This window comes from Phyllostomus hastatus, unplaced genomic scaffold (genome assembly GCF_019186645.2).
Source record: "Phyllostomus hastatus isolate PE091 unplaced genomic scaffold, TTU_PhHast_1.1 phas_contig_40, whole genome shotgun sequence".
NCBI lineage: Eukaryota > Metazoa > Chordata > Mammalia > Chiroptera > Phyllostomidae > Phyllostomus > Phyllostomus hastatus.
The window spans coordinates 66147009-66159093 of record NW_025333872.1 but is presented as its reverse complement, the minus strand read 5'-3'; positions in this window follow the sequence as shown (position 1 = coordinate 66159093).

Below are 12085 nucleotides of genomic sequence, written 5' to 3'. Positions count from 1 at the left end.
AGTCCTAAAAATATATTCCCCCTTTTTTCAAAGCCAAGGAGTGGCACTTCTCATTGACTGTGGGAGTTAAGTGTGGTCTAACTTACTTGATGGTTATTGAAAACAGATATACATAAATGGAGACACATACCATACTAATGGCTTGGATGATTCAATATCATAAATATATCACCTCTGCAAAAATTTTATGTACAGATTCAATGAAATTGCGATCAAAATCCAAGTATTTTCTCGTGACAATTTTGTGACAAACTTTATATCTATAAAATGTGAACAGGTATAATGTTCTTCCTAGCTCACTTTCTGGTATTTGGACATGTGATTCAGGTTCAATTATACAGACAATGGCAATAATCTTGTTAGACAACAACATAGAATAGACCTGGAGTCCTGATTACCCATGAGTCACAGAGTCATCCCACATACATAAATTGTTTAACCTGTAACTAAAAGTAAAAAATCCTCTTTTGTAAAGTTATTTTTACTTTAAATAACAGTGTTACATTAGCACACATTGTAATTTCCTTTGTCCGTTGATATTCGCATGACTTGCTCTGCCCAGTGAAAAGTGAGGATGAAACACTTCCAGGAAAAATGATTTAAGAGCCAGCTTATTGTTCATGTTTTCTATGTCACCTGAAAGTCAATTTCCAGCTAAGTTTATCTGTCAGATTAGTTTCTGGACAACAGAAAACTTGGAGTACCTAAGCCATTGATTATGGATACTTAGTGAGTAAGCAAGGAATAAACCTTTGTTGTTTTAAGCCACTGAAATTTGGAGGCTGCGAGTTAGTGCAGCATATTGTGCCACTTCTTGGCTAATTTAAGAAGCTTAGCCTGAACCTTGATTGATAACAACCCCTCTCAGCCATTTCATGGTGTAATCAAGCTATAGGACTGGTATCCTGGTGTCCAGGAGGTATCCAGCAATGTAATACGAAAAATAGAGACATTCATTGAAGAATATGCATTTGATCATCTTCTTCTCATAACTTATTGTTAAGTTGCAAAATCTGAAAGTTGGATATTTCTAATTAGCTTTTTTCAATATGAATGCTTGTAGGATACCATGTGTAGAATTTTAATTTCAAAATTGTGTCAATGTGTGCAGAGCTGTGTGTTTCCTTTAATTCATTCTGTGGATGCTCCACATTTTCAGTTCCATTTTAAACACATCTAGTTTATTATCTTTTCTATTATCTTCTGTCTCATGCTTTCTAATATATAACCTTGTTCCTTGGAATCTTGGGTAAAAGTTTCAAATTTGTTCTACACATCACTGGTTTGTCTTCATGCCTTGTCAGTTCTAGTCATTATAGCACCTGCTCTAGATTGTAGTTATTTTAGTAAATTTTAAGTGCAAAGCCTGGACATGAAATTTATTTTAGTCTAAAATTGTGCCGGTTTTTTTTTTTTACATGTGTGGGCAGCCAATTTTATTTCTCAGGACATTTCTGTTAAAACTGTAGTTTATATTGATTTTTTGAGGGTCTGGTTATAAACTTCCTAGTGGGCACAAAAAATAACAAGAACAATAATAAGTGTTATTATTTTTGTTATTATTTTATTATTTTTAGGATATTTTCATCTGAGAATGTGGAGATTGCTACTGAGAGTATGAGATCTGCCCAGCAGGTATCCAGCCACGTAATGTGAAAAATAGAGACATTTATTGAAGAAGATACAAGAAACATTGTACATAGGAGAATGACAACCTCAGTCCCCTTCAAAGTAGACACCTTGGGACCTCATGCAGTTTCCCCCAATCACCATCAGCTATCCCACCATGTTTTCCTGAATCTCATAAGCAGTCTGAAATCTCTTCTTTTTCAAATGTGATTTTAGTTTTGGGAAAAGCCAGAAGTCCCAGGGCTTCAAATCTGGGCTATAGCAGGGCTGAGTTACCTGGATGATTTGATGTTTTGCCAAAAACCTTTGCATGAGATGTAATGCATGAGTGGGTGAATTGTAGTGATGAAGATGCCAATCACCAGTTGCCCATAGATGCTGCCTTCTGAATCATTCAAATAGTTTCCACAGAGGAATGTTCAAGTTTAATGAAAAATTTGATGCAGATTTGTTGCTCTGATAGCTCAGTCAATTTTGAATGTGATGGTCACACAGTAGCATGCTCACTCAGTGGAGGGGAAGTCAGATGTCCTCTGAGATATGTTTTCCACATGAGCCTATACAACAGCAATTTTCAACTGGTGTGCCATGGCAGGCACATTGGTGTGCCAAAAGAATTTTTAAAACATGTACTACCTGACTATTTAGTCAGGCACATTGACCCCTTTCCCCTTATATTGTCAAATAAAAATGACAACAGCCAACACAACAATAGCTAGTCAGTATGAATGAATCAAAGTTATACCTACATTTTTTGTCAGCTTGGCAAAAAATATATTTTTTGGTGTGCCACAGAATTTTAGCAATTAGTTTATGTGTATTTTGAGATGAGAAAGGTTGAAAATTGCTGCCACACAACTATAAAGCCTGTTTCTGGCTGTTTTGTTCTGGTACCATCTGTGCTGCTGGCACCTGAGTTTCAGATGCACACAGCATGTGCATGTAAACGCAGAATCTACTGCTCAGGCTCAATTCTCTCTACAGTTCGATTCTGAAGTCTAGACCACAGGTCTAGATTTTTCTTTCTTTCTTTCTTTCTTTCTTTTTTTCTTGCTTGTTTTCTTTCAAGATACAGAATTCATTTTTAATAGTTTAAAAATATGGTAAAATATACATAACAGAAAACACCATTAACAATTTTAAAGTATTGAGTTCAGTGGAATGAAGGACATTCACATTATTGTGCAACCATCACCACCATCCATCTCCTGAATGTTTTTCATGTTCCAAAACTGACACTCTGTCCCCATTAAACAGTAGCTCCCTGTTTCCTTCTCCCAGGCCCCTGACAACCAACTCTATCCTTTTTTTCTCTCTGAATTTGACTATCCCAGGCACTGTATGTGAGTGCAATCATAAAGTATCTATCTTTTTGTGACTGGGTTTTTTTATTTAGCATGTCTTCAAGGTTCATCCATGTTGTAGTATGTGTCGGGGAATTTCTTTCCCCTTTAAAGCTGAATAGTATTCCATTCCAGGTCTATATCACATTGTGTTTATACATTCATCTGTTGACAGAGGTAGTTTTTACTTTAGTCACTATACTCTGTCCAGCAATCAGGGAGCCCCCTTTTATGGGGCATATTGAACTGTCAACAGCAGTGTTTAATCCCCATTTGATTTCATGCCAGAAGAGGGGAGATGAGAGCTGAGTAGCTGAAACTCTAACCTCCATGCTGCAAGGATTGAGTATGGGAGAATGATCATTCGCCAATATTGTTATGCCTATTTTTAATGGAAGTTATTAAAGTGTTGTTTTAACCAAAAGAATATTTGGGCATTATGACACTTTCTCCAATACCACTTAGAAAGAAAATTTCATTGGACCTATTATAACACTGACCCAACTTTAGTACTTTAGCAGTACTGTGCTGAATGCAGATGTTTGTTTTCTCACATGATGAGGGATTCAGGCTACCTAAACACTCAAGAGTAACAATTTATTTTCTAATGAGAGGCATCTGTATTATGAACTATGTTATCTGAATATCATTAAAAGCCCATAGAGCAAGGTTAAGAGCTTCTCTGGCTTAGGTAACATTGGAGGTATAAAATTTTATAACATGCCTAGCACTCGAGTAAATACAGAAAAACCATTGAAAATAATAATATATTCTAAAATGATTACCTTAGACACACCGATATCAAATTTTAGATCTTTGTCAAATTGATGTTTCATCCAGGACAAGTCATTTAGCTTCAAGTTGCTTAACTGTGAAGAGAGGACTGGTTATATTATATAACTAAGAATAATTCTAATAAATAGTGAATATCTATACAATAAAAGATGAAGCACCTGTGAGAAATTTATAGCATAGAATTTGCATAGTAGACAAGGATCTCCCTTATTAATAAGAACATTTCTTCTCTATAAAATATTTAGCTCAGGAAATGCTAAGTAAGGATAATCGGCCTATAATTTTCTTTGCTATGCCAATATCAGATTATTTTTAAAAGAGTTAAGAGGCTTATTCAGATTTCTTAATTAAAAAATTTCCAGGAACAATAAAGTTGCCTTAATATAAAACCCACTGACAGAAGGAAGCTATCCTATTTTTACTTTGACCTATTATGTCAAACCTGAGTAAAATGTTTTATGTGTACAATCTATATAGGAAAGTTTTATCCTTCCTGTATTCAGAAGAACCTGTTCGATAAAAGTGTTCTTGAGCACCCATTCAAATGGGGAACTTAATACATTGACTCTATTTACATCTGTAACATTGGGTAACATGATTATCATATTGTTTTTATAGGTAAGAAAATTTTGTGGTCTTTATAAAATCCTTCAAGTTTTTTCCTCTTTTCCCTCACATAGCTTTGTTACAATTTCAAGAGAAAATTGAACCTGATAAACATAGGGAACTTATTACTGTCATTAGCATAAAGTTATATTGTCAGACAGTTAATCCAGCTAAGAGTTTGCATTATGTTTTGTTTTATTTCCTTATGTATGAATTTCCGCCTCAACATTTTTTCTTGGACAAAATGCACAAAGATCTAGAACCTGGTTTTGTTTAGCCAAACTTCCAACAATACACAAAACATTTCCTTGAATTGCAACCCAGAATGAGGCCTTCTTGTTTACTAATAAACTCCCATTAAAAAGCCTGTCTGCTTTGATAGTCTAGTGTTGCTGTCCCCAGTATTTTACACCACAAAGCTTTGTATGCTCATTGTTTATCAATATCCTGCCCTCAGCTCTTAAAAGATTTATCAATATCAGCTGCCAACTGCCATTCTGACAAGATTCAGATCCTGTGTTCTATTGGCACCCTAAACTTCCCTCCAGCTCTCCATGTCTTTACTCCCTAAGGGGATGAATCCATTTCTAGGACCCTGAACTACCTCCTCTAGTCTGGCCTCCTTTTACATTTAAATGCTAAGTGGGTTACAAGATAGGGCAGAAATTTAACTCACCCTCATGCATCAGCAGTAGTCTGATTTAAAATCCCAGTTCATAGTCAATTGATATTTGATGTGTTCCAAGAACACACAATGGGGAAAGGATAGTCTTTTCAACAAATGATGTTCAAAAAACTGGATATCCATGTGCAGAAAAAAAGAAATAGGTCCCTACCATATAACATACACTAAAATCAACTCAAAATGGGTTAAAGACTTTAATGTAAGACCTGAAACTGTAAAAATCCTAGAATAAAACATAGGAGAACATCTTTTTTACATTGCTCACATCAATGGTTTCTTGTCTGTGACAGCAAAAGCACAGGCAACAAAAGCAAAAGTAGAAAAGTGGAGAGAAATGGGACTACTTCAAACTAAAAAGCTTCTCTACATCAAAGGAAGTAATCAACAGAATGAAAAGGCAACCTACAAAATGAGACAATCCACTTGTAAACCATATACTTGATAAGGGATTAGTATCTAAAATTTATAAGTAACTCATACTACTCAACAACAAAAATCAAATAATCCAATTGAAATTGGGATAAAGACTTGAACACATATTTCTCCTAAGAAAACATACATTAAAAGTTGTTCAATATCAACAATTATCAGGAAAATATAAATCAAAGCAATAATTAGATACCACCTCACTTTTTGATAGCCATTATCAAAAAAGAAACAAGTGTTGGTGAGGATGTGGAGACATTTTAAACATTCTTGGCGGAATTATAAAATAGTGCAGCAGCTACGGAAAACATTATCCAAATTCCTCGGAAGAGTAAAAATAAAACTACCATATTACCCAGCAATCATTTTTTAAGGAAGAATGAAGCAGCTTCCTCAGAGAAAAAGAGTGACTTGCCCGCGGTCACGCAGCTAGTAAGTGGCAGATGTGGGACCTGAACCCATGCCTCAGAGTTCAAAACTGGAGTTTCAACCACTAAATAGATGTGCAGTCTGGCAATTCTACTTTTGAGTATAATAAACTCAATTGAAATAAAATCAGTATCTCAAAAACATATCTGCTTTCTGTGTTCATTGCAGTGCAAGAGTACAATAGTGCTCGCAGGGACTGAGGAGTGGATAAAATGAGAAACTGTCATTTAAAGTTTTAGTTATGCTAGATGGATATGTTCTAGAGATTTACTGTACAACATAGTATACGTAGTTTAAGCAGGTAGATCTCATGCTAAGTGTTATTACCTCCCTTACAAAACACACACACACACACACACACACACACACACACCAAAAGAAGCCACCAAAGTGACATGAAGAAAGTGGTAGGTAATGGATACATCTACCACCTTGATAGTGGGGATGGTATCATGGGTGCTTGCATATGTCAAAATTCATCAAATTCTACCTATTAAATATGTATAGTTTTCATATATCAATTATTCATTAATAAAGATTAGGTACATGCATGGATGCATAGATTAGATAGATAGATAGATAGATAGATAGATAGATAGATAATTTACCATACAACAACTTCAAATAAATGACAGTGGAAAGGCATAATCATAGATGACTCAGATTTTTTAGCTCTCCCCTATAAATACATAATAAAACTTATGAGAAAAAAGGCATTGAGTTCTAATTTCAGATTTGTCATTTAAATCAAGTTTTTGTGTTTTTAAATATTTCCATCATAGCTTTTAAGTCTTAATAAACATAAGTTCAATATATTACAATTCTTGAGGCTTTCTTGATCTTTGAACTAAGCAGAATATAACTTGTCATAGAATGTCTAGATACATCAGTTGGCCTTAAAATTGTTTCTATACCCTTGAACTCCATAAAGTTGAGACTTAGTTTGAAACTGTTTTGTACTGGGTTTCAGAAAATATGTCCACTGTACATACTGCAACTCCTGATTCACAGGTTTCCTACTGAAACAGAGAAAAAATGAAGTGGTGCCAAAATGTACAGCTTTTTTACTCAAAAGCACCATCTACATTCAGCATGCTCCTGAGACTGGCATCTAGTACTACCTATTAGACTGCTAAGCAACTTTCCATAGACCCTGGCAACTGCATGTGGTCTCCTTTGGCAAGTACAGGGAAAGATCTGATTTCAAATTGGCAGCACACTTCTGGAAGGCATTTCTGGGGTGGCGCTAACTTATGAGATGATGAGAGAGGAAATACTATTTCATCTTCAATATTTTGCTTTCAACCAAACATACTTTAAGAATTTAGCAGGTTATTTCTAGAATCAATGGAAGTCATTTTTAATGGCTTATTTACTACCAATTTAATTTGGGGGGGCCCAAATCTAGTAAAAATTTAGAGAGCAATGTGTGCTCACAGACTTTCTCAGTGCATCTTCTTTAATATCAGAAAATGTCGAGGCTACTTTTAATGCTGTTGTAACTGCTGTGTGAGACACTTTAATATCTTTTTACAATCAGCCTTTTTGCTAAAGAACAAGGAATCTTCTTTATGTCCTTTTCAGTTATCAATCTAGTGGCTATTTATGGTTACTGCTTAATAAACACTGATAAAAGATAGAAATGTGACATTGCAGTATAGTTATAAGAGCTAATATTTTTAATATAATATCTTCCGATGGATTGGGATACCACAGCTATTTACAGAATAGAGACGAAGATAATGTTTACCAAAGGACTGGACACTCAGTAGAGAAACTGAAAATAATAATTCAGAAAATGTACAGTCACTGTGTTTTATAATCTTTTACTCACTCGGTCTTAATGATATTTAAAATTAAAAGTAGATAATCCTGTTTTAAAATCATAGAGAAAATAAATATATTTATACCATGAAAATATTACTTGGAATATATGATTCTATTAGATGTTATGAGGGAGGTGGAAACTAATAATGAGGCATATAGTGAATAATATAATAAATTTACAATTTCTGAGCTATTCAGGAAAATATACAAAGTAAATCCAAAGTACCATTTCATCAATGTTATAAGCTCAAACAGCAGAAAAGAAAACTGCATGTACAACCTTTAAGTCCTGTTCATTAATGTGTTTTGTTCATGAATTTAACTTTCACAAATTGGATATCCCATTCATTTTTCATGGTCCCAATCATCTGAGTGCATGCAGTTACTGTTGTCACCAGATAAGTTCCTCTTAGTGAGGATGTTGACAAGAGAAATGAGATCTTAACTGTCTCTGACAGTGAATCCAATTGACAATCACATTGAATAAAACTTTAAATAACTAGAATACACTTACCAAGAGTAGTGTGAAGATTAAGTATGACATTATAGAATTGAATGTAGTGGCTGATGTGGTGATAACTCTTTAACACAATGTAAAATTCTAGTGAAAAGCTCTGATAAAGAATGTAAAAAAAACACTAAATTTTAAATCTCATGCAAAGATTTTCACCACATGCAAAATATCCAAAATGAAAAGTCTTTCTTTAAATTAAGTATAGACTTAAGACAGATCCATAGAATTTAAAGTAGATAAGGCTGGCAATCATCAACAATTATGTTTCAGGAAATTGGCTAGGTTTGAGAAACATTCTGAATGATAAAATATAAACATGTGCATAAATTATATGTTCCGAAAACATGATATTAAATAGGGGGAAATACCATACATATAAGAAGAAGGTAAAGGGAGGGTAGGCTGGTATGGGAGTAAAAGATAGAAAACTGTACTTGAACAACAATTTTAAAAAAAGAAGAAAAAAGAAGAAGGTAAAGAAAAAAGAAATCATGATTGCTGTTGGGTTCTTCCTACATTTGTCTATTTTATGAACCAACTCCATGGCAATAAAATATATATAATAATCCTTTTTTTAGCCTACCAATTAACAAAAAGCAAGAGAAAATATTGTACTGTTTTCTGCATTTTTTGTTACAACAATCCATTTTTAAAACTCTTTTGTATGATTCTAACCATCAAAAGCTGAATACATTTGAAGCTTTTCATTGCACTTTGTTTCTTATCACCTACAATATAAAGTTAGAATATTAGATAAATTTCAAAATATTCATTGTCATAGTTTTAAATGTTTACAATCAGATCTTCCCATGGAAAACAGCACGATGAGCATACTTTCAGATGTCATCAATTAGAGATTTCATTTATAATTCCCCCAAATTACTTAATGCATAACACTAAGTGTGCATTTAACACAGGGATTGCATCACCTTGCCATTTTGGCAGCTTTGATCAACCTTGTCATTCCAGACATCTAGTAGTTTTTATATTGATTCATCCATTTTATTTCATTTCATAACTAGCATACCAAAACTGTTTTCAGTTATAGTGCTATGTGCTATCAGAGACTAAATTAACATTTTACTGCTGCCAAAACTACACAGTCCAAGCTGTTCAAACTTCAAGATGTCTACTCTACACCTATAGATGAAAAGGAGGAAGCACATCTTTTCCCTCTGACAGAAAAAAAAAGTCAGGCTTCAAATGTCTCATGAAAGTTTTGATGTCCCATCAGTCTATGTGTTCACTAGCAACAACAACAAAAAAAAACAAGATCACTTAACTCTCTTAACAAAAATGTATACAGTAATTGGTGTGGTCACAGTTTACTTTACAGATAAGCATATATAAAGAACTGCCTATTTATATTTCTAATCCTCATCTAAGATTACTGACTATTTCATGTAATAGTAAAAGTTCAATTCAAATATTTTCTAATAATTAACTGAAAAAAGCAAAACCTTTTTCTTTATCTATGTGAATATAATTTGGTAAACTTTTTACTTAGTGACTTTCCTCAGGCAACAGTTACGCATGCGTGTGTATCCTTGGGAAATTCTGATTCCCATCCCTTTGAGTTTACCCAGCAAATGCCACATCTTCCTCTTGCAGATAAATTCATAAATCAATGTGTACAGCTCATGTTGCCTGAATCTTTATAGCAAACTTTAATCAGTTAAACACATACAAATTTTGCCACACTTCATTCACTGCGACCATGAGATCAGAATATAGCAAATGCAGCTGCATGACAAAGAGACATTGCAATTAATGTTGGGCCAATTTGGGTGAAACATCTTATGAAAATAGGACTTTTTTTTTTCACAGAGCCAATCATGTCTTCATATTGTAAAATAGAATAAGAAGATATTCTTGCTATTCATATGAGAACAGTTTCAGATATAAGAAAGACATTTTGTCAAGATGCCACAAAGTCAGGTTGTGTTAGGGACTGGAGGGGAGACGCACACAGCAGTTTTCAGTCTTGGAGGGTAAAAGGTTACACTCAATGAAACACCAAGTTGGGACATGAATCTGCCTCCTCTGCCTCCTCTGCGGGGACGCTGGCATCCCCATCTGTGGACCTACGGAAGGCCTGAGTCTTCACCACACGGCACAGCTGCTGACTCCAGGAAGTACATCTATGGGCTCATGCTCAAAGTGTTCCTGTCTTGGTAAGTGTCCTTTACTCTAAAGCATGTAGCTTGATAAAATGATGCGACAGAATGGTGAGGGCTCAATTACAGAAAATGTTTTAGTAGGCTGGGGCATGGTACACATTTTGTGCCTTAAAGCTATGGTCTATGTGTGATACCATTTTTCATACAGCCAGATTGCACAAGTCCAGGGGCCGAAGCATAGAGGGAGGAGAGTCCTCTCACAATTCTAGTTAATAACAATAATAATAAGTATAAGTTTTTTTTCTCACAATCCAAGAGGTAAATGTTTCCATCAGGGCTAAGAGTTGGTTCCAGTGAATTGAAAACTGAGAGCCACCTGACAGTTTTTCAGTCCCTCACAGAACTGAATCAAAAAGAAGATAGTGATTCTAACTACCAGTCATGATACAAAATGGAGGAAAAATGTTACAATGTTCTAAATTAGATATTGCTACTTAGTATACTCATGCCTGATAATTCTATCAACAGAAAACTGAAACCTTGATGAAGGCATGGCTACTAAGGACTCCTGTTTCCCTGTACTGAGGACTCAGTTCGTTTAAACCAAACAAAAGGTCTAGAGTAATTACCAAGAGGTAAAATTTGCATATAATCTGTATACTCTGCATAAACCTCTAGATCTATTCTCTGTCCTTCTCTGCCCTCCTCTGTGTAGGCCCTGACCTCTGGGGCTTCCATTTCACTTCAATTAATGGGAGTCTGGCTGGAGAGAGAGGTTGGTACTCATTCCTTTTGCTTCCTGCCTTTCAGTCTGCAGTCCAACAATCACTGCGTCATCAGCTCAAGCCATAGCTTCTGTCTAGGTGGAAATCCCAAGAAAACAGCCTTTACTGGGTTGCAACAAATGTCCCTTCCCTTGCCCTTTCGGCCTGGGGTTGGTGATCCTTCTCCATTGTTGCTGCTTCCAGTAGCTTCACCATCTTTTCATTTGTTTACATTGCTATTAATTCTAGTTGTCAAATGCGACAAATATTTGAATGTATCATCTATTCCAGTTAGGTTTCTAACTAACATGTCAAAATATAAAATGACCCAATGAAAATGATGCATTTTAGATCATCAAAAACAGTTCAAGAAAATTAGAGAGAAAACATGGGAGGAATGTAGAGAAAGGAGGCAGAGAATTAAATAATGAAGATTCTAATATGCCAAAAAGGATCTTGAAATATAGCTCAAAGTGAATCACAGACCTAAATGTAAGACACAAACTTAAACATCCTGGAAGATAATGTCAGAGGAAACCTAGATGACCTTGAGTGTAGTGATGAATTTTTAGATACAACACCAAAAGTATGGTCCATGAAAGAAATAATTAATAAATTGGACTCTATATAAAAATCAAAACCTGCCCTGCAAAAGATAATGTCTTTTTAGGGCATTTTCTATGATAATATAATGATAAATATGGATCAAACATTTGTCCAAATCCTCAGACTTAACTCTTAGGTTAAAGGGATTTGGATGTCTCATTGTAGGTTCATCATTTGTAATGAATGTATCACTCCAGTGTGGCATGTGGATATTGGTGAAGGCTGTGAATATGTAGAATCAGAAAGTATATGAGAAATTTCTGCATTATCCCTCAGTTTTGCTGTTTTCCTAAAACTGCTCTTAAAACATAAAGCCTTAATTTATAAAAAAAGAAAAAAAC